We start from the raw sequence: 27013 nt of genomic DNA, 5'->3' as shown, positions 1-27013 counted from the left end.
CTGGAGTCGCGAAGTGCGTTCGGGCAAACAGGCCGGAGTCTTGGAGGCCATATTGTGTACTGTACAAACCGTTTGCATCGGGCCAAATGCCGAGCATATACAACGTTGGTAACCAGTCACCGTACGCAGCCCCTGCGAACATTTTCTTTGTTTCTATGTTGTTTTGCATCACCTTTGTTTTAGCAAAGCGCTGCCAAATTATGCCGTTCTGCTATAGAGTGCCAGAACGTTACGAGCGCTGTATGTTTATATTCTGATAAGCGTTCACCGTCTGGACATGCGACTGTATATTGACAGGGCACCCAGTCCTGTCCAGCTGACCGATGGTTGTGCGGTGTAAACGAGTCGGAACTGGCGATTTGGCGCTTCGGACAAAGCAGGCAGGGCACGACACAGAAATAAACTGAAATGGAAGGACTGCACTTTTCCATACTTTCTTTTTTTCATCTCTAGTATTTCTTGTCCGGCAATAAAGCGTTCAGGAACATGTTGAAGGCGCCCCAAGTTTTATGAATCCCGCAGCTGTCGCGAGGTATCGTACTGGCTGTCTCAGTATATAAGCATGCTTATGCGAGCGTTTCGAGTTGGGAGCGTGTTTGGTTCACACTGTGTAAAGCTATGATGAGAGGATGTGGTTGCGCCTATGAGTGTGTGTATGCTTCACGTCCTGAAAAACAAACAAAAATTGTAAAACAAGGCATTCTGGATATTTTACTGGACGAGCGCTTAACTCTAGCGCTTAAAACTGGTCAAAAGCAGTTATTGACAAGACAGGACTGTACCTTTTATGTCACCTTGCAGAAGCGTTTCAAGCGGAAAGCGTACGGAAGGAAGTGTTAAAGTCAAAGCGAGAAGTACTGAAAGAGAGAATAGTAATCAGTGATCAGTGACGAAATATCAAATCCAAACGCTGTGAATACTTTTCATGGAACCTGAACGATCGTATAGCAAGAATTCTCTGTAGTAATTTTCGCAGGAAACTCAATGAAATTCATGTATTTATGTCGCACACAAAGTATAAAATATGTAAGTGTTTTACAAATTACAAAGATACGCTAAAATTAGGCTTTGCATTTTGTAATACCGTTACAATTGTTTCTCTGTGTGTGTGTGAGCGTGCGTGTGTGTGCATGTGTGCACGTGTGTGTGTGTATGCGTGTGATCGTGTGTGTGTGTGGGTGTGTGTGTTTGTGTGTGTGTGTGTTGCTCGGGACGACGTCGCAGAAATACAGGTAGACACGCCGCAAAAGAAGGAACACAGCAACGCATGTGCAATTGGTTATGAAAATAATCTCTCTCTCTCTCTCTCTTTCTCTATTGCTTTCTCTCTCTCTTAGTGAGCCACTGGTGAGTAGTTGGATTTCCTCCTCCTCACGTCCACTGCCCTTTACCACCGTCTTGCTACGCTGTACTACCCAAGGCCACCATATGCTCTGCTCACGTGCGTGGATAGACGAGTGGTTTAGACCATCCCAGGTCAGTGGGCATGGGCTGAAGATTGCCGTTGCGAGTGCTTCATGCCGCTTGAGTTGCGCCGGCGAAAAGCTGGTGGAGGTACAAACATTCAAAAACACATTTCTCAAGTAAAAACAAAAGCACCCTTTTGTAACTTTGCTTATGTTTAGCTAATACATAGAGCTTTCAAATGAAGTATCGTGTATATTTTAAGTCCGAACAACAAGGCAAGTTTTTTGACGCTGAATACAGAGCTTATCTCAAAAATGTGAAATTCGCAATTTTTGTCAGACGATCTGCTACACCTTCAGCGACTAATTTATTTTTCTCTTGTAGTATGTCGAACAGGCCACCAGTATATAATTTATTTCTACCCTTTGAGTTTGCCTTGTTCCTGAAAAAAATATCAAACTTTGCAACTTTATTCAACTTTGCTCGTGCGAAAAGCCCTCGAAGAATCGATATACATAATAAGTCATAATTTTTACAGTTACATAACTTCATTAGCTTGCCGGAAACATCATTTTATCGAGTGCATCCCATAAACGTCCTTTGAAAAAAAATTGTTGTTTGATGCCCGTTAGCTCAGTCGGCGCAAAACTACAGACTCTCACAAATAGGAGGGAAAATTTTTGGCAACAGAAATAAACGAGCAGAGCGAGTTTCGAACTTCACGAAAAACGTGGAAATTTTTTCAGCCATATATGGGATGGTCGGAAAAACGCTGGACGATTTCGCGTGGAATGACCCACTGAGTACGAAAAAAAGAAAAGAACCTCGTGTACGGTGACGAAACCAAATCCATCCCGCCAATGTAGCGGTGTGAATGAGAGATTAGCCACTAAGGCGTTCTCAAGTTATATGATATTCGTTTCGTTTGTTTTACTTTATTCCGATAAAAATAAAGAAGCTAATGTCGCTCCAAAATCGGTATTACTAGTAATTTTCACCTAATAGTAAAGATAATAAAACATGGTCTAACATAGAGGGCCGCGTGGTAGGTCTCAAAGTTCTGGCGCTTTCCGTACCAAACTAACCCGAATGTTTAATGAAAATATCTTCTAGGAACAGCCGGTATGAAAGGCCATATGCATTAGAGAAGGAAATGGCTTGTAAAGCACGTGCCGCTTCATTCCCACTACTCATGATGTTTTCGTTCGCCTACATACGATAAAGATGATGAATGAAATAACCTGGCTATTACGTTCATACATCCATTACATAGGATGCACCCATTACACAAGATATATGCAATAAGTAGGATACATTCAATAGTGTTCTTTAGGCACGGTTGGATATTATACCCTGCTATAGAAAGATATGCACGCTCGCACGCTCTCACACACACACAACACACACACACAACACACACACACACACACACACACACACACACACGCACACACTATCGTAAGGAATCGTAATTTTGTGGTAAACGTGCTTTGATCACAGCGTAAATGCCAGCTCTACAAAGACCGCAGAGGCAACGCGCCATTGTTGAAGAACGATCAAAGGGGCATACAAAGGATGCATCTTCTTTTCTGAAGTGCTTTTTCTCATCTCTATTTCTATCGACACTCAGGCAACGTGCCTTGGGAAGGAAATGCCGAGCAGGACGTGAGTATATATCCAATGCAGGCTGCCAGTCAGTAGAACGCACGAACGCTCTTCAGTACACGCGTGGACGTGGACGGCATGCAAGCGCCTATGAAAGATTGGAGCCTTTTCTGAGCGTTTTAAATAGTTGAACGGGTAAATCTCGTTTTGTATAACGTGTTTATTTCTTACCATACTCTCGTTCCGTCTTATATGTTCTTATCCCGACGTTTGCTGTACGGAACGTTCTTTGCTGGCGTGCGTGAGGTGTCGCGGAAACCGCCGTCTTTAGCGCTTTGCGTTTACTACATAGCAAGATCGAGTGTAAATGTTAAATCTCACCGGCATCAAGTTTTATTTGTCAAAGCGCCCAAATAAAGGAAAGCGCTGCCCGTGATCTTCGCCAATGCCCTGTTCTTTCACAGCCAAGCTTGGTACAATGTTTGTGCCTGCGACCCTTTCAACTGCCTGATTTGATTTCCCACTTTAGCATTCCTTACACCAGGAATTGATGAGGAAAGTGTATTTCAAGAGATATGAAGGAGATAGGTTTTGACGATGTCAAGGAACATGTAAACGTCGAAGTCATCGTTATGGGGGCTGAACATATCGTTAGTAAACACAAGAAATAGTGTAGCGGGAAAAAAAAAGCACGTCCTTCTTAATCCACAGTGGCAAGTACTAAAATTACTTGTTTTCCGTAAGATTTAGCTGAGAGTATATAGTGTTCTTGCAAGAAACGAAGTGCTTGTGTGTGATTCCACGTGGTGGTCTTTGGATGAGCCGGCAAACCATATCAACGGAAATGGAGCCACTTTCCTTATAGTCTATTCACCGGGTAGTGTCGAACTATCAACAAACGGCGCAAAGCTGAGAACGGAATAAGAGTAAGAAAATTTTATTTATTTTTAAAACCTCTGAGGAAACTGATACTGAGGCTGTTTAACCTAAACACATGCGTACGAATCGTGACCGAATGTATATATCATACGAGATCACAAGTGCAAAATTTTTACCAATGAAAAATAAAGTGAGCGTACAAAGTACTTTCGGCAAAAAGGTGAATTAAAAAAACAAACATGATTGATCCCTCCGTCATAGGAATCGGAATAACACGAATGTAAAATGTGCCCTTACAGAAGTAACTGAATGTTTACTGTACATTGACGTAAGGGCAGCTTGTAAAATGTATATTGATGTCTGGCAGCTAATAGCACCGTTTAGCATGTATGCACCCATTTTGATGATTGGTGGTACATCTCCATGCCGACGACTATGGTCCATGTTAAATGATTAAACAAACCCTTGTGGTAGCTGTAGTAGTCAGCGGTGAAAGCGTAATCAAAGAAGGAGGTGTGATAGCCAGAAGAGCGTCGCATATTGGACGCAGAAGTTGGACGCCATCCCTCGGCATGTTAAAATGTGATTGAATACCACGGCCGGACTAGAGGGAAACGCAAAGCGCGTCGTGCCGCCCCGGTAGCCCGGCCGCGACTTTTCTCGGGGCGAGCGCGTGAGCTGGGAATGCGGTGTTACAGCCAGGTGTGGCAGGCGCGCGTCGCAGAGCTATTTTTGGTTTGGATTAGCGTGATGCTATGAGCGAGGGCGACGCTTTTACCATTCTTGAGCCAATGTCGCCACCTCGCGGTGTGTTAAGGCATTGACAAAATTGATCTTATATTGGAAACGCGCCGAATGGAACGGACGTGTAACTTGTTGCAGGTGCTAATCGCGGAAGCCAGCGTAATGACGAATTATTTTACCTTAGCGCTCCCAGAGGGCAACACCACCCCGCCGACCGGGAGAGTGATAGATATAAAAGGCGCGTTTGTAAACCCTGTAGAGTCTGTGACCGTGGCGCAGTAATAAAGAAAAAAAGAGTGACCGTGGCGCAGTGGATAGCGTGCCCGGCATCTGTTGTTGCGGATCGTGTGGTCGTGGGTTCGATGCCCGGTGATGGAACCTTTTTTTCTTTGCCATCTATTTGTGTACCTTTTTTTCGACGTCATTTCCGTGACGGAAATACGTCATTGAAGCCTTGGTGGACCCCGGCATAAAACACTTTCGTGTTAAAAAATTCACGCCCAACCCAACAGTGCCTGGGTGGAGCGATAAGCTAGATATCGCGCGCTAACTTGCTGAGTACGTTTTCGTTCTTTCAAACAGTGTGGGTATGTGTCACAACTCCAGCGGGTATGTGTAACTGGAATTGGGCAAGCCCCACTACCGACTACTGCAGGTGCCGATGCCAGGAGCCGGGAAATAGGAGAGAGGTGAGCGTTAAGCGAAAACTCTGCTCGGCGTAGTGGAGAGGCGATGAGAAGTGGGGAGGAGGAGGAGAACAGATAAATAAAACGAATAATTCTTTTTGCTGAAGCGGGATTCGAACCCGGGTACCCACGGTCCGAACGCTAGCGTCGTAACCAATCGGCTATCCAGGCACGCTAGCAGAGCAAGAATTTATGGAAACCATATGACTGCGTTGCTATGGGCGAGAGAACGATAAAAAGATAGAGAGAAAGAGAAAGAAAAATAGAAATAATGAAGAACAACAAGGAAGAGATATATGAATAGAGATACAGATAAAGAGAGAAAGAAATGAAAGAGAGGCAAAGAAAGAGAGAGAAAGAAAGCATAGCATAGCCATGTATACTACACTATAGCAAGGGTGTGGGAAAGGGAAGTGAATGTGAGGGAAAGGAGGGGGACAAGGCTTCTAGCTCCGCTGCTTCCAGTCTGCGCCACTGATCTCCACTAGGAGGAGCTGGATGGCGCATGGAGCACGCGGGCGTGAAGCCACCGGAAGCCGCCGTTTTTGTCCCGGAAGAGAGCTTTTCTCTGCTTTTTTAAAGAAATACCTGCCTGTTGCGCAGTAAATTGTACGAATCGACCGGAAAAGTTATAAGGGAAGACATTTCACGCGTAAATACCTCAAAGTTTCATTACTTTTTACGCATTTTGTACCTTGCAGCACTCCGCCATATTCGGACGGTGTCGGCGCGGCGTCTGTTATCTTTCGTGTAGCGTTCGTCGGCATCTAAAGTGAGGCGTATTCGCAGAGTTTGAAAAAATAAAAAAGAAAAACGGTCATAACAACAGCTGCCACCCGAGAATATTTGAATTGGGCGACTGAGACGGACAGAAGACGCCAGCTTCCAGGACAAACAGTGGACCTTCCGGTGGCTTCACAAGCGCCCGCCTCGCAGACCGGATAGGCGCCGTCCAGCCTTTTTAATGGAGGTCAGTGCTCTGCGCTCAGCGAGTCGTAGCTGCCCCAATTCATTTTTTTTCGCACAATCATATAGCCCTAATATTTAGGTGCACTTTATCTCGAGAAACAGGGCAATATGACTTTAAAACGCGCTGCTTTGCTCTCTGATTTCAAACAGTGAAAAAATATGGCAATCTGGTTTTCATAACGACGACGATTTTCTTCCAGACCGGGTCAGAGAAAAATAATGGAATGTGAAAGTAAGAAATAATCCGTTTGGGCTATCACGATTCGGAGATCCATTCTGCGTAAATAACAGAAAAAAATGTGCGAGAGTTCGCAGAACGACCTCGCAGATATTAAAGACATACGATGTCCTCAAACATAAAAAAACGCCAGGCCTGCGCTGAAACCGCAGCACAGTCACAGCGAAAGCTGGAAGAGCGGCGTTTCAAGAGCCCGTTGTAAGCTCTCTTGGGGCTACAATACAAGTACACTAGAAAGGTACCCACTACGCCATAAATCAAATTTTCGTGAAGTTGGGAAGCGCCTACTAAGCCATTATTCGTCATTCTGCGGAGAAGCGAGGCACCAGCTACACGTCTGTAAGGGATTATGTGCACTTTTGTTGACGCGACGACTGATGACGATGAAGAATTACGGCTAAGCCCTTTGTAATGGGTTGGAAGCTTTAAACGGCCCACCAGTTATGTAATTTGCACTGGGTGACGCCCGGTCGCTATTTCCCTCTGCCGTCATGCTGTATAACATACGCTGACGTGGGAGAGAGACGGGGGAGGGGTGCGAAGAACTTTACTGAGACCCCGAGGAAATGGATCATGCGCTTATGGGCTTCCTTGGCAACCAATACAAGTGCACTTGCGAGGAACCCACTACGCTATAAATCATTGTAATTTTTGAGAAGTAAGGCAGCAGGCACTGTGCCATTTTTCGTCATTCTACGGAGAGCCGTGCTATCTGCTAAACGCATGCAAGACATTATGCGCACTTTGTTGATGCTGTGCCTGATGACGACGAAGAATTATGGCAGAGACCTTTGTAATCGGTTGGAAGCAATCAACAACCTACTCGTTGCGCAATTCGCATTGTGTGACGCCTGGTTATAGAATTCGCGTTGTGCGACGCTTGGTGCTTATTTTACTCTTCTACCACGCTATATTGCATATGCTAATGTGGTTCGTTCCCGACACGAAGCCTGTATAGGACCTTTTTGCAAAGCAGTTTCAACCACCGGCATGGCTCAGAGGTTGAATACTGGGCTCACACGCAGAGGACCCAGGTTCGAACCTCGTTCCATCCTGGAATTTTTTCTTATTTCGTTTTTTTTTTTTCTTATTTCGAGCGATACTGGTTACGGACACCGGCGGCGGCGGCGGCGGCGGCGGCGGCAGCGGCGGCGGCAGCGGCGGCGGCGGCAGCGGCGGCGGCGGCGGCGGACAACTACGGCGCCAAAAACGGCCGGTGAAATGATCTCATAACAGCTTTCGCTGTAAAAGCTAAATGTCAATACCGAAATTGTCACTTATTCATTCGTTATTTATTTCTTGCAAGAGAGTGCTGCAATGCCTTAGCACAAATGGAGCCAAAATTTAGAATCGACTGCTTCGTCACTTCTAGCGATCTCTTCTTCTGCAAAGATGGATAAAGGCCGCTGCCGAAAGCGTCGCGCAAAAAGAGACAAGGAGTCATTGGAGGATGACATTCCCGAGCGTGCTATGTTTAATTGACGAAACAAAAGTCGGTGATGAATCACACATACCCAGCGTGGATAAAATATCCTCCTCTTTCCAAGGTTTCTCCTTTTCCGCGATCTCATAACATTTTTATATCGTATTTTTGCCCCCTTTCATCATGAATGACCACGGTGAGTGGTCGATTATTGGATTTTTTTCTCTCGATGAAAGGTGGCTTCGGGACGGGCGCCACGGGACATGCCCAGACAGAAAAGATCGATTGCCCAGATCTCGAGTCCGGTGTCGACGATTCCTAAACTTTTTTTTCTGAGCTTAAGCCTATACTTCATATTTCTTCTGTCGACAGCAGGGCGCCTTGAAATTATCTCTGCTGGGTCGCTTCTTTATTGGCGACCACGAGATGCCAGGCAGTGTTACTGATTAACCTTCAGGACCTAAGTGTGACTTTTATCGTTTCAAAGGTTGTTCTTTTATAATAAAGTAAGTGCTCTGTTTCAATTGGCGAAATATAAATAAGTTATTTGTATGGGAATAAATTATACAAAAGAAAGTTACTATCGGCGACATTACAAACGACCGACCGCGGCGGTCGAGTGGTTGCTGACCCGGAGCTTGCGGGGTCGAATCCATCGAATCTGGCTGCATTTCGATGGAGGGGAAATGCTAGAAGCCCGTATGCTGAGATCAACGTGCAAGCTAGGAACACCAGGCGGTCTAAACGATCGCAGTCCTCCACTACGGCATCCCTCATAATCATACTGTGGTTTTGGGACGTAACAGTCGAACAGTTATGGATATTATAAACAGAATAACGTGAAGTCTGTTATTATTGCCACGTGAGGTGGTACCATAATTATGTCGTTGCCTGTGATGCAAGACGGTCCCTAATGCAAACTGGAAGGTTATCGAAATTTTGCACTGATCGTAACCTTCAACGGATATAATACATAACTCGAAAGCATAATATTTTTAAAACTCAGTGAAATCGATACAAACACTGAACAGGTGTTTTCTACAAGCAGAAAACGTCCCTGAAAGGAATGCAGCTGCCAAGAAGACGAATGTGTACTCTGAATTTCTAAGATAATAATACGGCACATTATGTACAGCAAAAGTACAGTGTGTGCAATTTGCACGGCAATCAATAGATTTATCGCAATGTGCCTCCATAACCTTCGCGATGAACGCACTCTTTTTTCCAAAAGGTTTATCAGGACACCAGTGATAAAGCGATGTGTTACTCTGTGTTTGCTTCTTTTAGAATGCGTGCGTGATGTTCTCTATTCTTTTTTCTGCTACTGCATTCAGGAGGAGCTCAACAAAGAAACATAAGCGTAAAAATATCGTCCTGTTAAATCACACAGCCAGTCCTGTACAGCCGTTTCTTGCGTTGTTCTGTAGAGGCAGCAATAAACAAGCAGCACAAAACTTCCGTCTTTGTTCGCTTTCTGAAACGCGAAAACATTGTTCTACGTGTAGTTAAAAAGTATACTTTGTTACAAAAAAAATACATAATTATACAGATGCTGCCTAGATGCCCCCCTCCTCCCCCCAACCCTCTGTGCTTTCTGTGCCCAAAGATAATCGTGCCGGCCGAGAAGCGGTTGCTACACGCGAGAAGGCGAGTGCGTATGGAAGAGAATGGAAAACAACAGCGGGCAAACCTTTTGTTTCAGCCGTAGGCATTTACTTTTAGCAGTGACCCTATGCACAGGTGGTTGCGAGCGGACGCAATGAATAGCGCTGCCCATTGCGCCAGTATTTCGCAGAAAGCATGCATGCTCTAGGTGGCCACATTGTTTGCAAACGGCGAAACGTTAATCTGCCCTTTGCAGCAGCGTACGCACGCTTCGGCACGCAATGCAGTGCGGTATTGCCAATGGCTCCTTCTAGCTTCAGGTTGCTGCGCTGTTAACGCGATAGCGTTAAAGAGCTCGTTTCGCAGAAATTCTAGTGTCGGCGTCGGTGTCGGCGTCGTTAGTTGTCAGCGAAAAATCAACATCTTGTCCGTGACCGAAAAATAGAGAAAGATGCAAATAAAATGAACAATAAAAATTCTGTTTGAGTGAGAACCAAACCCAGGCCGCCTGCGTGGCAAGCATGTGTTTTACCCCGTAGCCACGTTTCAGAAAAGAAAAGAACAATATATGAATATCATGTAGTGAAAGGAGTCTCGCTAACGCGTGCAATATTGCGTGACAGAAGCGTAGAATTGCGCCAGGCGTCAAAACATGTGAATTGCTGAACTAGTGGGTGTTTTAAAGGCACACCCCATTACAAAGCGCTGATACGTATTTAATCATCATCAGCTGCAAAATCATAAACAAACAGAGCAGCTGCGTAGGTTCGCGTGTTGCCTTCAGAATGCGTAGTGGGCCCTTCACTGATTAGCAAAAGGAATAATTATGGCGTAGTAGCCACTTAACTACTGTACTTGCAGTAGGCATTCTGGTATAGCTTGAAACGGCCATTGTTACGCGCACAGTCGTTCATTTCCTAACAGCGCGGTTGAGGCATGCACCGAGTACCGAAGCAAGGCTAGCATTTGAGAAGGCGATGCGCACGGTGCCCGATTACGCTATGCGTTCTACTCTTGAAGGAGAAGATAAAGCGTCCTCCAAGTTTTTATATTTTACTGTTTGCACTTCCTTGAACTCAACGATCTTTAAGTGATAATATTTTACTTGATGTTCGGGCATGATAATGCTCCTACCTCCGGTGGAAGGATCAGTATATTTAGGAAAATAAGATTGGTAAAATTTCGTAAAAAACAACGGGTTGAGCGAAACTCGGCAGAGAAACTGTAATAAAACGGAAAGGCGGAATAGTCGGTTTGACTTGGTTATAGAACTTCCTCAACAATGTGTGGTAATATTCTGTTTCGTGAACTTGTTTTTCTGTATATTAAGAAACGTGTACACCTGTGCTCTTGTGCGGGGCTCACGTGATAATTCTTCCGGGCAGCTATGTGCTGTAATAGGAATAACATTCAGCTGTTAGTCTGCGCAGGTCTAAGTGCCCCTTTTTATTTTGTCATTCTTATGTGCTAATACGTTCACAAGGAAAAGAAACTCTCACGGCTGTATGCATGTCTCGATCAGTGCTGTTCAAATATTTCTTTTACTTTGTAACCATCCTGTTTAGCGGCTATAGCACGTTGTTACGTCACAACGGAGAGACGTTTTCAAGTTAAGCACACCCCTATTATTTTCAAAAAAAATAAAGGAAGTCTTGCAATTAACAAAATATATTTAGTTTTTTTCACAAACTACGTGAGCTGAAAAGTACGCACAGTTAAAACGCATAAAAAAGTAAACAAGGACGGAATGAGCTTACGGGCGAAGAAAGGGCCTATTTTTGCAGTGGTATGAAATATTTGCTTTCATCTCGAACGTTCAATCAAGGGAACTTAGAACTGGGTGAAATTCGAAATCTTAGTCGTGCATACGACGAAAATGAGAAAATCAATAAAAGCTTATTAAGGAACAGTGAGCTCTGATTTAGCATGCACCGTACCAGAACGTGAGTCACGTCACGAATAATTCCGAAGCTCCCTTTTTCCCGGGAAAGAAAATACAGGCTGTGTCATCGAAGTAAATAGCGTGCTTACAAATGTATCGTAGAAAATTCTGCTATTGAAACGAAAGTGCAATACTGGTCTTTTTAAAGTTCAGAAACTATTCAGCAATAAAGTTCCGCAATTTGAAACCAACTATATTGCGTTGTACAGCAGAACGAGCTGCTGCTCTTCATGGACAACCGAAATTATCGTCGTCATGGCAAAGTCTTGCACCTCCTCCCACAACAGTATAATCTGGCACTCTCTCACTTGCGACCGAAGTGGCAACTTCTGGCTGAATTGACTGCCTAATATTACTGTAGTTGTTTCGTAGCACTCGGCTAATAGATATTTTCAAGGTGAGGTTCATATTCGCCACGGTAAAGGTCATATCCACCAATCGCCCAGCCGTGCGTAAGTGAGGTGCGTTTTCTTAACAGTATGTTTCCTGATTTAGCTTCGCGAATGAAGACTGATTGAGTATCGCATGCGTATCTTAAGTCGCATTTGAACGTAATATTTAGATCGTTAGAATGAGTTGTATATGATGGTATAGTGAAGAGCGTACTTGTGCTCATTCACCAGTGTGACAGTGCAACATTCTCCTCAACCCTTCAAATTTAATTTCCTGTTGAGCAGCTTGTGATTAGGAACGCATCATTTGGTAACATTCGTCATTCAGAATTAGCGGTCACCGTTGCGCTGCCAATCACGAGGTTGCTGGATGAAATACCGGCCACAGCGTCGCTCAAAAGTATCCGTGTTTTGTGCATTGGGTACATGCTAAGGAACCCTGATTGTGCAAATTAATCCAGAGCTTCCGATTATAGGGCACCCATCATAATGAAATCGTAGTTACGGCACGTAATACGTAAGAATTTAGCTTGTAAGTGGCGCCACATCTTGGATAACTTTTTCGCCACTAACTTCAATTCGCGGTAAGCCATCTGACTGAATATTTTTTTATCTACTTACGCAGCGTTACATAAATTTTTGAAAGACGATCTTCAGTGACATCAGTTGAAAATCTCGAGTTATCAATGATGTGGGTTAAAAAACGCAGATACAATACTTTGCTTGTTACGATACGACGACGTCGTGTGATGTCGTATCCTGGCGTCATTTCGTGATAACATTTTGCACCACTTGTGTTGCCGCCGCCGATGCCTATGGTGAATATTCGTGTTTGACGGGCCATCTAAGGCTTTGGACTTAAAACTTCGATATTGGCTATGTGCAAATCGACAAGGAAAAGAATAAGCAGCGATATAACAGTAAATACGAAGGAAAAAATACACAAGTAAGAAAAACAATCAGTGGTGATAGTATAGTAAATACGAGCGAAATGCGCTGTTGTTCCACTTAATTACATTTATTTACCTCGAAAGATAACACTGACGACTACGAGCCTAGAGTAAAATTTATGATTGGGCAAGTTGGTCCATATTCGTCGCAAAATTACTCTGTGTCCTTCTCTGTGCCCTGGTCTTTTCTGCGCGATGAAACGTTTGCGATGAATACTACCTTCTAATGCTGCTATTACTCGAATGAGTAAAGTAGGTTTTACACTATCCGATAAATTTTTATTTTCACACTGACATTCTTAATGCTAACGCACACATACGCCGTGCGACATTGCAGTGTGAAACATAGTTCTGCTAAGTTGCATCTATTACAAGGTCTAAAAAAGAAAGCGTATAAAGGCCAAACGTATAAATCGACAAGCAAAAGCCGTCGTATCTCCTTGGGTAGTCTTGCATACTAGTATAAAAACATAGCTGATTCATATCAGGTGTGCATACTGTAATCTCTTTGTCGTTGCAAGGACGACTCTGTGGTTACAGAGTCCGGGTAGAAAAATCGTATATCGAGCAAACCGGCTCCGCCGCGATTGATATTCTGGATATGGCGCAAGACATCGAATGCAGAGCTCAGGAAGTTGTTTCCACCGATAGTGACAATGCTCCGCTGTGCGCGTGTTTATGTGGATCTTCAGAGAAAACAAGAAATAAAAGGAAGAGAAAGTAAACGGCGTTGTGTACTACTCATTGCATCACCGTGCGGATGGGGCCGGTAATTACATGAGGGTATACAGGAGCGAGCGCTTGTATACCAACGAATATATCGCCGGATTGTGTTTACTTTGTTTCTGCAGAGGTGCGGGTATCTTCGGGGGAGCAGTGTACTATACAGCGAGGCATAATTCACGGAGTCTATTGTCTCTGGGACTCCAAGGCGACAGCCTACTGCAGATGGCAGCGAAGGGGTGAAACCATGATTACACGGAAAAGAGCGTTAAATTATGCATTTTTGAAAATTTCTTATCTAGGCGATTCGGTTTGTCGGGCACTACGCTGTCGAGCAGGAGGTGGTAGAAAAACTTTAGTGACGGTGCCGCAAAAACACAATAAGGTATAGTCACAATGAATCACCTTAATCTGCAGAGATGACGGGAAGAGCGCAACAAAGGAGAGATGCGCAATGCCAGAGTTATAACTGCATAGTTTGTGCGTGTCTTTGTGAGCTATACACTTAAAAACTGCGCTGCTTACTTTAGTAATGTGTTTGTACCAAATGTTTCAACTTTTATTTTATTTATAAATCTTACGTAAAAACCAAAGTCATAAAAAATGTTATATGAGCCCTTCATAATTATTTACCCGGTAGCACAAGCGTGAATGTTGACCATTTTCACTGCTGGACAGTAATGCCCTAACAGTAACACTGTTACGCGAAAACACTGTAGCACAATCGCCTTTATTAAATCATGGTCACCGCTATCTTCACAAACTCGACCCACACATACCCGTAAGAATAGTACTAACCATGCAAATGTGCACTACAGGCTTACTGCATATATTACGACTAGGTGGGGCGTTCACTCGTCGTTACCTACAACTTATCGGCCGTGCAGACAAAGTTGTGCGGAATATGCTTCTTCTGAGACCACTGAACACGTCTCCTGCTTGTGCCCGCGGTATGCCAAGCAAAGACGATCACTGACAACCGTGTTGTTGAACTTAGTCAATCAACAATTATACAAAAAAGTTCTGTTTGCACATTCGCGTGATTCTCGTTATCGGCTGAATACACGTGTATTACCAACGCTTCCAACAATTTTTACACTGCAAGCAAATGGGCAAAAATTTATGAAGAGACCATTGGCATTAAAAGTGTTGTTCCATCAGCACCTTCATCCTCATAATCAACCTTTTCTCTCTTCTGTTCTCTTTACAGCTATTCCTCCTTCCCGACGGCGAGTAGCAGGTGAGAACATTATTTCAGGCCGACTACTCAGCATAATAAACCTCTCACTCTCTTTCTTAAACATATTTATAACTCACTCATAATTTACATAAGTGATAAATGAAGTATGTGTTCCTTGCGCTAGCTTGCTCGGCAATTTTAGGAAGTGTCTGGCAAGTGTATCCTAAATCGATAGCATAAGCTTGAATAAGTAGACCAAGGGTTTTGAGTGAGTGGGGTGACCGGTCCTCCTTTGTCAAATTATTCATATATACTATGGCGCTTCTTGCGAACAACTGGTCTTATAGACAGACTCTAAGCAGTGTCATATTTCCTTTCCTTTTTTGCTCACTTTTTCCTTTTCTTACTCTCCTTTTTTTGTAACATCTCTCTTCTATGATCTTTTATCCGCCTTACCCCTTCCCCCAGCACAGGGTAGCCAGCCGGTCTAAGAACTGGCTAACCTTCCTGTCTTTCCGCTCGTTTCTTCCTTCCTATATATGCAATACGGCCGCCTTTTTTAACATTTCAGTACAATCGAACACTATATCTTTGTGGTCCATCCAGCATGCTTTTTCTTTTGTTACTGTAAACAAGAAAAGTCAAAGTATATTAGTGAGCAAGAGTACAAATTACAGTTATACTGCGTCTCCCTAGTTATATCTCGTAAAATATTCGGAGACTCTTTCTTGTTCAGTGAAGGTGAACGTAGAAGACTTCGACGTATGAAATTTAATTCATACACCTAACAGAAATTTTATTCATTTATAATCTATGCTATTAGGTTTTATGTCCCCGATTTATATAGTACATTGGCGTGCGATCTAGCACACATATGCTGCTCAAGAATACATCAAAACTCTGTCAAATGCAAGCGGAATCGCTAAAGGCAGGAAAATGTATGCTATTGTATTCTGTTCAATTGCTCTGTTTATACTATTACCCAGTTAGTATCGCTTTATTCAGGTACAAATTCTTGTATTATGCTTTACGCGTGTCTTCACTGTGCTAGCCGCCGTTCTGCAGTGTTCTATATTAAACTCTTATTTCGTAGACGGCTCACAAGGCCCCACAGACACACGCCGAAGGTTAGCGGAGTTTATCTACGCTTTGATTTGCACAACACAGATATTGTGATTATAGATATCTTAATCTGTTCAGTATAATTAGCGCAAACAATCATATTGCGAGTGTCAGTGTAATATTTTCATTTCGGTCATCTTTCGTTTGTCCTATACCGATCGCAATCGTAATGCTTCTCAAACAACAAGCAAACCCTAGAAGAAACTCTTGCTCACAGTTTCCTTTTTCCCCCTTTTTACCTTCCTGAAATGCGTTTTAGTAATAAGCATTGCGGCAAAAAATTGTAATTTGTCTGACACTTTCTTTTGTGCTGTATTTGTTTCTTCTACTTAATTCAGACACTTCTGTTTGATCTTATTACAATGTGTATATTAACAAGTGCTGTATATGTTTTTCACTAGAGATAACTTCGGTAGGGACCCATTAACAAGTTTTTCGGGTCCCGAAAGTGTGTTTGTTGTAATCAATACATGTCTTATGTTAAATAAAATTTCAAACTTTCAAATTCAAGGAGGCTCAACCTTTTTTATTAGACACGTATTCACAAGCCAACCTTGTACTTATATCTGCGTCAAACTCGCCAAACTTGTTTACGAAACGCGTTAAGGGCGTTAAAGTGAGAACGGAAGCTAGAGCTAACATTATATCATTACTTTGTGAATGGGCGTCACAACCATGATCGCTCAGTCCTACTTTGGTCTCTTAGACTGCACAAATGGCGAAAGCATATGGCGCGAGATGAAAATAAAGTCACAATGACTAACACTACGTAAACGGTGGCCGCCCGTACATTTCTCATATTTCTGCGATTTTTTTCTTATCCTCCTTTGTTACGCGTACTGGCTTCCGGAGGCGCCTATCAGGCACGGCGCTTATGTCACGGCAGCCATCAGCTCACCGAGACGCATGACAGGGGGGAATGACTCGGTTATACGTTTAAGTTCAGGTCTCCCTACAGCTCCCACGAGAAGTGCTCGCGAATGCGATGGTCATGTCTATGGAAAGGAGAGCCTATGGGGAGGAAAATACTCGGAAACGCAGGGGGAAAAAAAGAACGTTCTCCCTCCAAGAAGGCAGGAAGTGAGATAGCGACGCCGTTTCTGGTGGGGCTCAGCGTAAAGAAAGCCGTCTGTCATATTCACGTCGCTAGCTTCGTAGCCATAAATATTGGATGGATGAGGAAGCAGATAGCCGTCGCCAGACTTCCCGTCGGCCCTCTATGCGAGACGAATGGCTCGGAAGAAAGGGAGAGAAAATATTAGGCGAGAGGATGGAAAGTGGGGAAGAGATAGCGATGATCCTCGGAACTTGACTCCGAGAGCAGCGTTGGCACCTTGAGATGTTGCAGACGCATTTCAAGCGTATAAGCCGGTTACACGTGCCCTATCATCGCAGATCACACTAAAAGAGAGAAGGCGCACCAATGAATGGATATCTTGTACGAGTATATTTGAACCTGTGCGATTCTCTGCTGCTCGAGATGCATGCCTGCGTCAGGCGTACACACAGAGAGCTTTGGTGTGTTGGCCGTGAAGATATACACGGCATGTCTTCGTGTACGAATGATGGGACGTGTGTATGTACTTGTAGAGCAAAAATTGGGAGACCCTTAAGCTTCGCCTTTAAGAGTTGAACGCGATAGCGAAATCCGGCCATTAGTGCGCACTTCACCCACTAAGTGCATACTTATTAATGTGTATTGTTACACACACACACGCACACACACACACACACACACACACACACACACACACACACACACACACACACACACACACACACACACACACACACACACACACACACACACACACGCACGCGCGCGCGCGCGCGATGTATCTTAGTAATGGTACAGGTTTTCGATCTAAAGCACTTCCCTGGGCAAGAGTCGCATGGCCTCCGAGATATACGCCGCGCGCCCGCCATCTCGGAGGCCATAAAGAGTCGAGCCATATTTCTCACAATGCCTCACTGATGGCAGCACATTATCTAGCGTTAGCTGTTTGATTCAACAGCGCCTCCTCTAGAAACCAGGAGTTGGCTTGATATGGTTTCCGCTAGATGGACATAGCTGTCCATTTTTAGAGCTGTTTGAAAGTTCGTGTGTGTTTTTAGCGGCAATGGCTGCACTATCCCGGCCTTTTTCGAAGCATGGCGTCGCGCAAGAAACCTAGTTTGATGGTCTCGCCAATGCGCCTACGAATCGCCGAATGGGCTCAATTTCGTCGTGACACCTGCCGAACAAAATGCGTTAAGAAGACTCCTTCCACTACATGGCAGTTATGTAGTGTTTTTTTCCGAAGCAGCTGCAAGTAACATCGTGGCTTTCTGGTAGGACATCTGCTTGCCACGCAAACGGCCGGGGTGCCATCCTCAATGGGACCGATGGTTTTTATTGTTTATTTTATTTGCATCTTTCTCGATTTTTCGCTCACGGACAATTTTTCGATCACAAGCGTCGGTAGCGACGCCGACACCGAAATTTCTGCGACACGAGCTCTCTAACGCTCACGCGTTAATAAGTGCAGGTCTAGTGGTTATGGTGCTCGACTGCTGGCCGAGCGGACATAGCTTCGAAAGCCGGCCGCGCCGGCCGCATTTCGATGGAGGCGAAATGCTAGAGGCCCGTGTGCGTAGGTTTAGGTCCACGTTAAAGACTTCCAGGTGCTCATCACTGACATCATTCGATGACGCAAACACGTGGCACCGTCGCTTGCTCACTGGTGGGTTGATTCCCGAAGTATAGGGCAACACAAGGCGAGGTGCAGCAACAGCAAGTTTCGGCGGGTGGGGGGATAATCTAATCGACTAACAACGTCAAAGTGATTTAGTGAGTGTCTCATGAGAGCGGTGTCTCTCGCCTCCGCTCTTTCTATAGCGTTATCTAAAGGGAATCGCACTTGCTTTACAGCTACAGCGTATCACAGCGAAAAATGAACAGCCCGCACAGGATTATCCCTTCATATCCCTCTCTTTTTCTGCAAAGGCATGGTAATTTCTTCGCGATCGGTAATATCGGCACTGTAGCAATATTCTGAGGGGAAAAAAAGAAAAGAACTAGTTGTCATCACTATGGTTGCTGTTGGAATGCTGCCGTCATTCTCTGCTCTCTCTTTAGTTGTATTGTATTGCATTCAGCGCAGTCATTTCTGTAAAGTGCTTTCCCAAACCTGATATCAAATGTTTTTGGAACAATCGTTATTTTTATTGGTATTTAAATTAACCTACAACCGAGATGTATTGTCATATCGATATATCTTGGGTTTCTTCGATTACAGTTCATTCAACAGTCAGACTGAGCTCTGAAGAGAGAGAGAAATAGATGAAAAGGAAGAGGCAGGGAGGTTAACCTGGTGCGAGCGACCGGTTTGCTACCCTGCACAGGGGTGGGGATATAGGAGTCGGAAAGAGGACAGAGAGAAAGGGAGATAAAATAAAAACAAAACAAAACATGCACACATGCACATACATGCAGGATGTCCTATCACAGCCGTTCTGATAGCCCGGTTGAACGCACAAAGCGCATTAGCGCCTGCACAGCCTTCTTCTGAGACGTAAAGTCCTGTCGGTGGCGCAGGATTCTTTCTTCTGAAAGAGTTCGGTTGTCCAATTTGTCAAGCGCGTTGCAAAGTGACTGTCTCTGCGAACAGTACTGTGGACAGTCGCACAGAATATGCTTAATTGTTTCATCACTTCCGCAGTGGTCACAAGCTGCGGTGTCGGCCATTCCTATGCGGAACGCGTACGCACAGGTAAATGCGACACCCAACCATAACATGCACAGAAGGGTAGCGTCACCTCGACGAAGTCCTGGGGGAATTCGAAGGCTGAGTGTTGGGTCTAGGCCATATAGTCGTGCGTGCTGGAAGTGTGGCTCGTTCCACTGCGACATGGTGAGTTGGCGAGCAAGCACGCTGAGCTTCCGTGCAGCGTCAGTTCTGGAGAGCGGTATTAAGAGTTGATTGTTTTCAGTATGGGCGGAACGGGCAGCTTGATCGGCCCGTTCATTGCCGATAATTCCACAGTGACTTGGAAGCCACTGAAAAGTTATTTCGTGCCCTTTCTCAGTTAAATGGTGCGTCTCTTCTGCAATCTCAAATACAAGTTGTTCCTGCGGGCCGCGTCGTAAAGGTGACAGAAGAGACTGCAGTGCCGCCTTGGAGTCGCTGAACATAGTCCATTTTTGTGCCCGTTCATCACTTATGAAATGTAATGCGACACGAAGCGCTGCGAGCTCTGCTGCCGTCGATGTCGTAAGGTGGGAGGTCTTGAATTTGAGTGTTGTGGCTTTGATCGGTATCACAACTGCTGCAGTTGAGCTGTTTGGCAAAACGGAGCCGTCAGTGTATACGTGTACATAGCCTTGGTACTTCTCATATAGCAGAAGTAAAGCGAGCTGTTTAAGGGCAGGTGACGACATATCCGCTTTTTTCCGGATGCCAGGTATTGTTAGGCTGATGTTGGGCTGAGTCAGGCACCACGGAGGAATCGAAGGTCTCGCGGCGGGCATGAAACATGTTGGTAAACACTCGCGGTAAGCGGTTACCGTTTGGCAAAAAGATGCGCGTGGTCTGTCTGCTGGTAAAGAGGCTAGGTGGTGACGCGGAGTCCGAGCCAGATGCCTTATATGTGTCCTGAGTGTTTCAACGTCAATGTGTGTCTTGATGAGATGGTCTCCGGCGATCGCTATAGAAGCCGCCGTCGATGCACTAAGAGGCAAGCCTAGACAAATCCGGAATGCCTGGGCCTGAACACTTTGTAACGTTCGTAGGCTTGTTTGCTTGCGTTGGTTAATGCAGGCAAGCTGTACCGCAGGAAGCCGAGAAAAAGTACCCTGTACAGCTGTAGCATGGCACTTGGGGACATTCCCCAAGTCTTCCCAGCGAAAAACTTCAACAGATGACAGACGCCAATCAACCGCTTTTTTAGGTACGATACGTGATGGCTCCATGATATGTCTCTGTCAATTATGACACCCAGAAACTTGTGTGATCGAATATACGGTATAGCTTGACCGTTGATTATTACGCTGTAGTTATTCATAGGCTTGCGCGTAAACGCCACGAGAGCGCACTTCTCGGAAGAAATTTCCAAGCCTCTGTTACGGAGGTAATGGGCAGTTTGAGTGGCAACTCTTTGAATTCTCGCTCGCAACTGTAGGCGTGTTACGGCGGACGTCCAAATGCAGAGATCATCCGCGTACATTGATAGCCTAACTGTGCTTGGCAGGTGCTCAAGGAGGGCAATCAGCGTAAGATTGAACAGCACAGGACTGAGTACGCCGCCCTGAGGGACGCCACGGTAGCTATAATGTGGAGATGTTTGGCCGTCCTCGGTGCTCACAAAAAAGGATCGCATTGAGAGATAGCTACGTATCCAACGTAACATCCGACCGCCTATTCCTACCTCTTCGAGAGCGGTGAGGATGGCTTCATGCCTAACGTTGTCATACGCCCCTTTGACGTCGAGGAACAAAGAAGCGCAGAGACGCTTTCGGCCTTTCTCGTGTTGAACGTAGGTGACCAGGTCGACTACGTTGTCAATTGATGATCGACCACGTCGAAATCCTGCCATGGCATCTGGGTATGTATTGTTGCACTCCAAGTACCACTCCAGGCGTCCGAGGATCATCCTCTCCATAACTTTGCCTACACAACTGGCCAATGCGATGGGGCGGTAGGATGAGAGCTCCAGCGGTGACTTGCCCGGCTTCAGCAGTGGAACCAGGCGACTAGTCTTCCAGCTTGTCGGGAGCGTGTCATCCTGCCAGGATTTGTTGTACAACTCCAGGAGACAAGTTCTCGCGCGTTCGCCCAGATGACACAGGGCTCTGTACGAAATTCCGTCTGGCCCTGGTGCCGACGCGTGTCCACACAAAGCTAGCGCTGCCTTGAGTTCATGGATGGAAAATGGCAAATCCATGCGGGGATCTCGTGGTTGTAGACAGATGCTCGAGGGTAATAGGCTGTTTGGTGCTGTGAGTTGCCCAGATAATCTGGCGCAAAATTCTTCTGCCACGTCAATATCTGGTCGCTTTTGAGAGAGAGCTAGCGCCTTGAATGGTGACCGCTGAATGGGTTTTGTGCGCAGACCTCGTACCGTCCTCCACAATAGCGATAAAGGTTTACGAGGGTCAAGGGACTCACAAAAAACAGTCCAACGTTGCGATTCGAGTTTATCTATGCGGCGCTGAATCTTCTTCTGTAGACGTCGAGCGGTCCGTAAGTCTTCCATTGCCTCCGTGCGTCGGTATCTTCGTTCAGCACGTCGTCGGATTGCTCGAAGTCGCTCTAACTCGATGTCAAATTCCGTTAATTTCGAAGAGCATGTGAGAGTACACGTAGTATCGTGTATCGTGCTCTTGATTATCTCCTCTAAGGCAAGTGAGCTATTCGCTTGACATTGCTCTTCCATGCGAGACTGAAATTTTGTCCAGTCCACTCTTTGAATGCCATTGCGTATCTTAGAAGGGGAGAATCCTTCAATCTTAACATATGTGGGAATGTGGTCACTCCCATGCGTTTCTATGTCCGGGAACCACCAAGCACGCCTGGCGAGGCTTCGTGACACAAACGCCAAGTCAAGACAGCTGCTATACGTTGAACCACGCAGAAATGTTGGACTGCCGTCATTTAGCAAGAATAGTTCATTGTCGGAAGCGAAGGACACCAAATTTCTGCCTTTAGCATTGATCTTGCTACTTCCCCAGAGTGTATGGTGAGCGTTGAAGTCCCCGATGATAACGCACGGGTGGGGAGATGATGACAGGATGCCTTGCAGTCTTTTATCGTCAAATCGACTTGATGGAGATAGGTAGGCGCCCACAACCGTGACGGTAAGCCTCTTCTTCACTGTTACACATATATATTGATTGTCGTCATGAGGTGATACCGGTAGATGAATGTAAGTAAGGTCGCGGCGAATAAACATCAGAACCTTGCTGTTTTCAGCAGTTGTTGAAGACATGAATGGTTCATATCCGGAGAGTCTGATTGCGTTCGGCAAGTTTGGCTCGCAGGTGATGATGATGATGGGAAACATGTTGATGTACACGAACCGACGGAAATCGGCGATGCGTGATTTCAGTCCCCGGGCATTCCACTGGAAAATCACTGCCTTTCGGACCTCTTCCCTGAAAGACAGTGGCGGGTGAGCCATTATCTACTCAAGGGCTGCCAGTACTGGACTCAGAGCGTCCAGTACTTGCAGTGCACTTCTGGCTGATGTTGTATGCATGTTGCTCAACAACACGCGAATGGCATTAATTAAGGGTCGCAGAAGAGCTATCACTTGCTGATCTGTATTCGGCAAGTCCTCTGTTGTAGCAGTTTGCTCTGATGAAGGCGGCTTCCGCTGTAGTTCTTCCAAACGTCGAGTACGCGTAAGTGGCGGCCATTCTTTGGAAGAGAGATCTGCCCATTTGCTCTTTTCCAACGTCTGCGTTTGCCGTGCTGGAAACTTCAGCTGGCGGTCTTCCCGAATGAGTCGACTTACTTCTTGAAGTCGGCGCTGTCCGTCGTGAAGACCTTCGACGGCGACGTCGTCTTCGCCGGACTTTCTCAGCGGCTTCTTTGTGGGTTGAGCTGTCTCGCACCATTTGCTTAAGAATAGAAATCTCTTTCTTTATGCGCGGACAGTCTTTGGAAGAAGCGCTGTGAGAACCTTGACAGTTAGGGCACTTCAGTACGGTTGCGCTACAGTTGTCTTCCGAGTGCGGTTCTGCACACCGAGGGCACACTGCCGAGTTCCTGCAGACACCCTTCACGTGGCCGATCTTTTGGCAGTTGAAGCATTGCATATGTTTAGGAATAAATGGTCGAACCTGGTGACGAAAGTGGCCAACCTTCACGTAGGAGGGAAGACAGTCACCTTTGAACGTTACCCTCACACACCGTGTATTGCCAAGGCGGCCGACGTTCACAATGACGTTGTCTTGACTCGCTGGTTTTATAAGCACTGGAAGGTCTACGTTAGGGATTTCAGTATCAATGTCGTAAATGACTCCTGCTGTGGTAGCACCATCGGCTGGTATGATGGACTTGACTGTGATGTTTCCCAGTTTCGTTACTTGTTGCAGCGTGCTCAGCGCACTCGGGTTCATCACATCGACTGCCAGGATGTTTCTCCTTGTGTTTAGTCGTACATCTTTGATCTCGTTCGGCACGGTGTTCTCAAGATACAAGGAGAGCGCTTGCCTGTTCAGGACACGTAGACTGTCGGTAGCGTTCTGCGGCACAAACAGGATGGAATGAGGCCATCTCTGAGGCGCTGTTTTCACGGTGGCCGTACTTGAGGCCGAAGATGCGTTGATGATCCTTCGTTTGGCCTTGCGGTACAGGACGGGTTGAAAGCCGTCTTCCGAGGACTCGTCGCCTGATGCGGAGTACAGCTCGGTGTCATCGCTCTCGCTGGATGTGTTTCCTCGCTTCCTCGAAGCAATGCCCGCGGTCGAACCGGAACCGGATGGTGCCTCGTGAGGTTGCACATCCATCACCGCGATGTACGGGGCGATAGACCTCACAAATGCAGCGAAAAGTCCAGAAAAGACAGAGACGAGCAAGACGTGTTCCACAAAGAATCACTTCGTCTTCCTTTCTTTCCTGAGCTCTGAAATGTGGCACACGAATAGTGCACCTCCATCCTTCCTGTGTACAAACTTTTTTTTTACATATCAGCTGGAAAATAAGGTGCAGCAGTGTCATCTTCAATAAGAAGCTGCTTAAAAGACCAACAGACAAGGAATAATCACTTTTAAGCACACACATAAATATTATTGTCATGTTTGTATTCAGCATAGACACTCTTTATTATGTTGTTTGAAGCAAGCTCTCTTCACGTAAAAATAACGCCGATAGCGAAACCACGAAATAAACGGGTTGCTAACTGCCAGAAATCTAAAAGTACTGAAGTATTTTCGTCTACGCATGCTCATGCCACCCACCTGTTCACGGTAATATTTCTCTAGGTTGTGCGTTGTTAAAATTTTATTGATATAATGTATTAAAGCAACCTAATAATTTCCGCGTTTCACTTCAGTATTATTTACTAGCTTTACTATTGCCCATTCAACCTGTGCATTAAGTTCGTTTGCCACCGGAGCACCCTAAGCCAGCTTTTAGGCAAAACAATTAACATATAAAACTACAACAGTCTTCTTGGCAGAGATGTCTCTTAGGGTGAGAAAATAAGCATTCGACGAGCGCCATGTCACCGGCTCCCCTAAGAGCGGTTTGACCTCTAGGCTTACGAGCGAGAGTGTTGGCGATGACGTGGAAAGGGCAAGCGGCAATCCGGGGGCCACAGGGCGCGGTTTCTGGAAATGGGAGACGGAAGCAGCTTGACGTGAGTAAACAGTCGAGAGACCCAATGCCTTCCGACGCGTCCTCTCGCGTCCTGTTGCAGCGACGCTGTGGCTGTTGATGTTTCGGAAGGTTTTCCAACGCGAAGCAACAGTTCGCGCAAATAACCCGCGGCCATAGGTGTGACGCCGTCGCTAGAGAAAGAACGAGCACTTTCGTGGCAGTGACGGTCAGGATAACTTGAGCTGCCCCTTTTGCATTAGTGTCAGGTTCAATAAAAGTAGGAACAAAAGAAGCGAGCGCACTTCTTTCCGCAATAAATTATGAAATTTTTGGTTACTAGAGAGGAAGAGAGACTGAAATCGATTAGATATTGGTCGAAATTTAACATTACGACATATCCATAGTAGATACGGTGCGGTACAATTACGCTGAAAACAAGACACTCGAAAAAAAAGTGAAAAAATGTATCACTTAGCAGCAAAATATTGATCAGCACATGAGTCGTACCAACTCTAATATAAAATGCAACACATAGAAACTCATTCTGCAAGAGCCTTTGGAAACAGTGGTCCATTAAATCAAATGCATTTATATAGCCCAGTACAAGAACATATACCCCCCGATCCTCTCTAGCACAAATTGCAGTGCACGAAACAATTTCCGCAGTTAATATTTCATTCATTCTTTCATTCAAAGAGCTATACAGTGCTCAATAAAAGGAAGAATCCGATGTACAGCAATCAGGAAAAGAAACATTAAATGGGAATAGTAAAAAGAACAGTTATTGAGAATGGTTCCGCGTAGTATTCCGGCAATCTTCAACGGGTTTTACGCTGCAGAACGTGCTCGATTGATTATTATGTTTTCCGTATGTAGCCACCAATTTATGGGCCCTTCTTTAATCTCGCCCCAGCGCTCGTCTCCGTTCATTTACTGAGCTCCAGCTTCCGCGCGTCGATCGTCGAGCCCGCCGCGCCCAACTGCTTTCTTTACATTCGACAAACTTGCCTTCCGCTCAGTACTATAACTTAATGTAAGAAACGTGAGCGAAATTAGCAGAGTAATAGTGAGACATTCCGTGCGTGGTATTAGCGAAATCTGTAGCCTGCACGGGTATAATATGGCAGGCTGCAATAATAGCTGCAGGTGCAATTACTGCCGTCTGCGCCACTAATCGCGCAATAAATTTCAGCTCGCTTTGTACTCCAAACACTCCGGGAATACGCCCCCTATCATTTCTGTTGCCATCCATCGACGCCGCTTCCGCAATACAGCCAGAAAGCAATGTCTGCAGTGCAGGATTTTAGCGAGTCATTTTTCCTTTTCTAAGGCTTCGTTCCCATGATTGAAACATAAACGCAGGTAATGAACCGTTACATCCTCACGTTCACGTCTCTCTCCTCAATAGAAGCTCCACGTAAGCGTCGTCGCTGCTGGTTTCACTCAACGTATAACTCCTCCGCAAGTCTGGTATAGAAGACCCTTTGGCGCAAGACGTCAAATGACCAGTGCGCCAGCCAAAGATGGTTTACTGAAGACTGTGCTTTTCCAAAATATCTGAAGGGGAAAATAAGTGGGTAATATTTACGAATACTCGCATTTTGCTTCGGAAGAATAAAAACTCGTTGACCGGTGAATGTTCTTACAGGCTCAGAGCGTGCATTATGTGAATCATGAGTGCATGTATACATATAAAACTGCAACTAAGCAATTTGAGACCTTAAGATAACGGTAATGATGAACCATCAGCTTAATTAATGAGCGAATACCCAGGAAGAAGCACGGGAGTTTCAAGCAGTAGAGAACATTAAACTAGAGTTGGGCGAAAATCGGTAAATGAGATAAA

This window comes from Rhipicephalus sanguineus, chromosome 6 (assembly GCF_013339695.2).
Source record: "Rhipicephalus sanguineus isolate Rsan-2018 chromosome 6, BIME_Rsan_1.4, whole genome shotgun sequence".
Classification (NCBI taxonomy): domain Eukaryota; kingdom Metazoa; phylum Arthropoda; class Arachnida; order Ixodida; family Ixodidae; genus Rhipicephalus; species Rhipicephalus sanguineus.
This window is presented reverse-complemented; position numbering follows the sequence as displayed.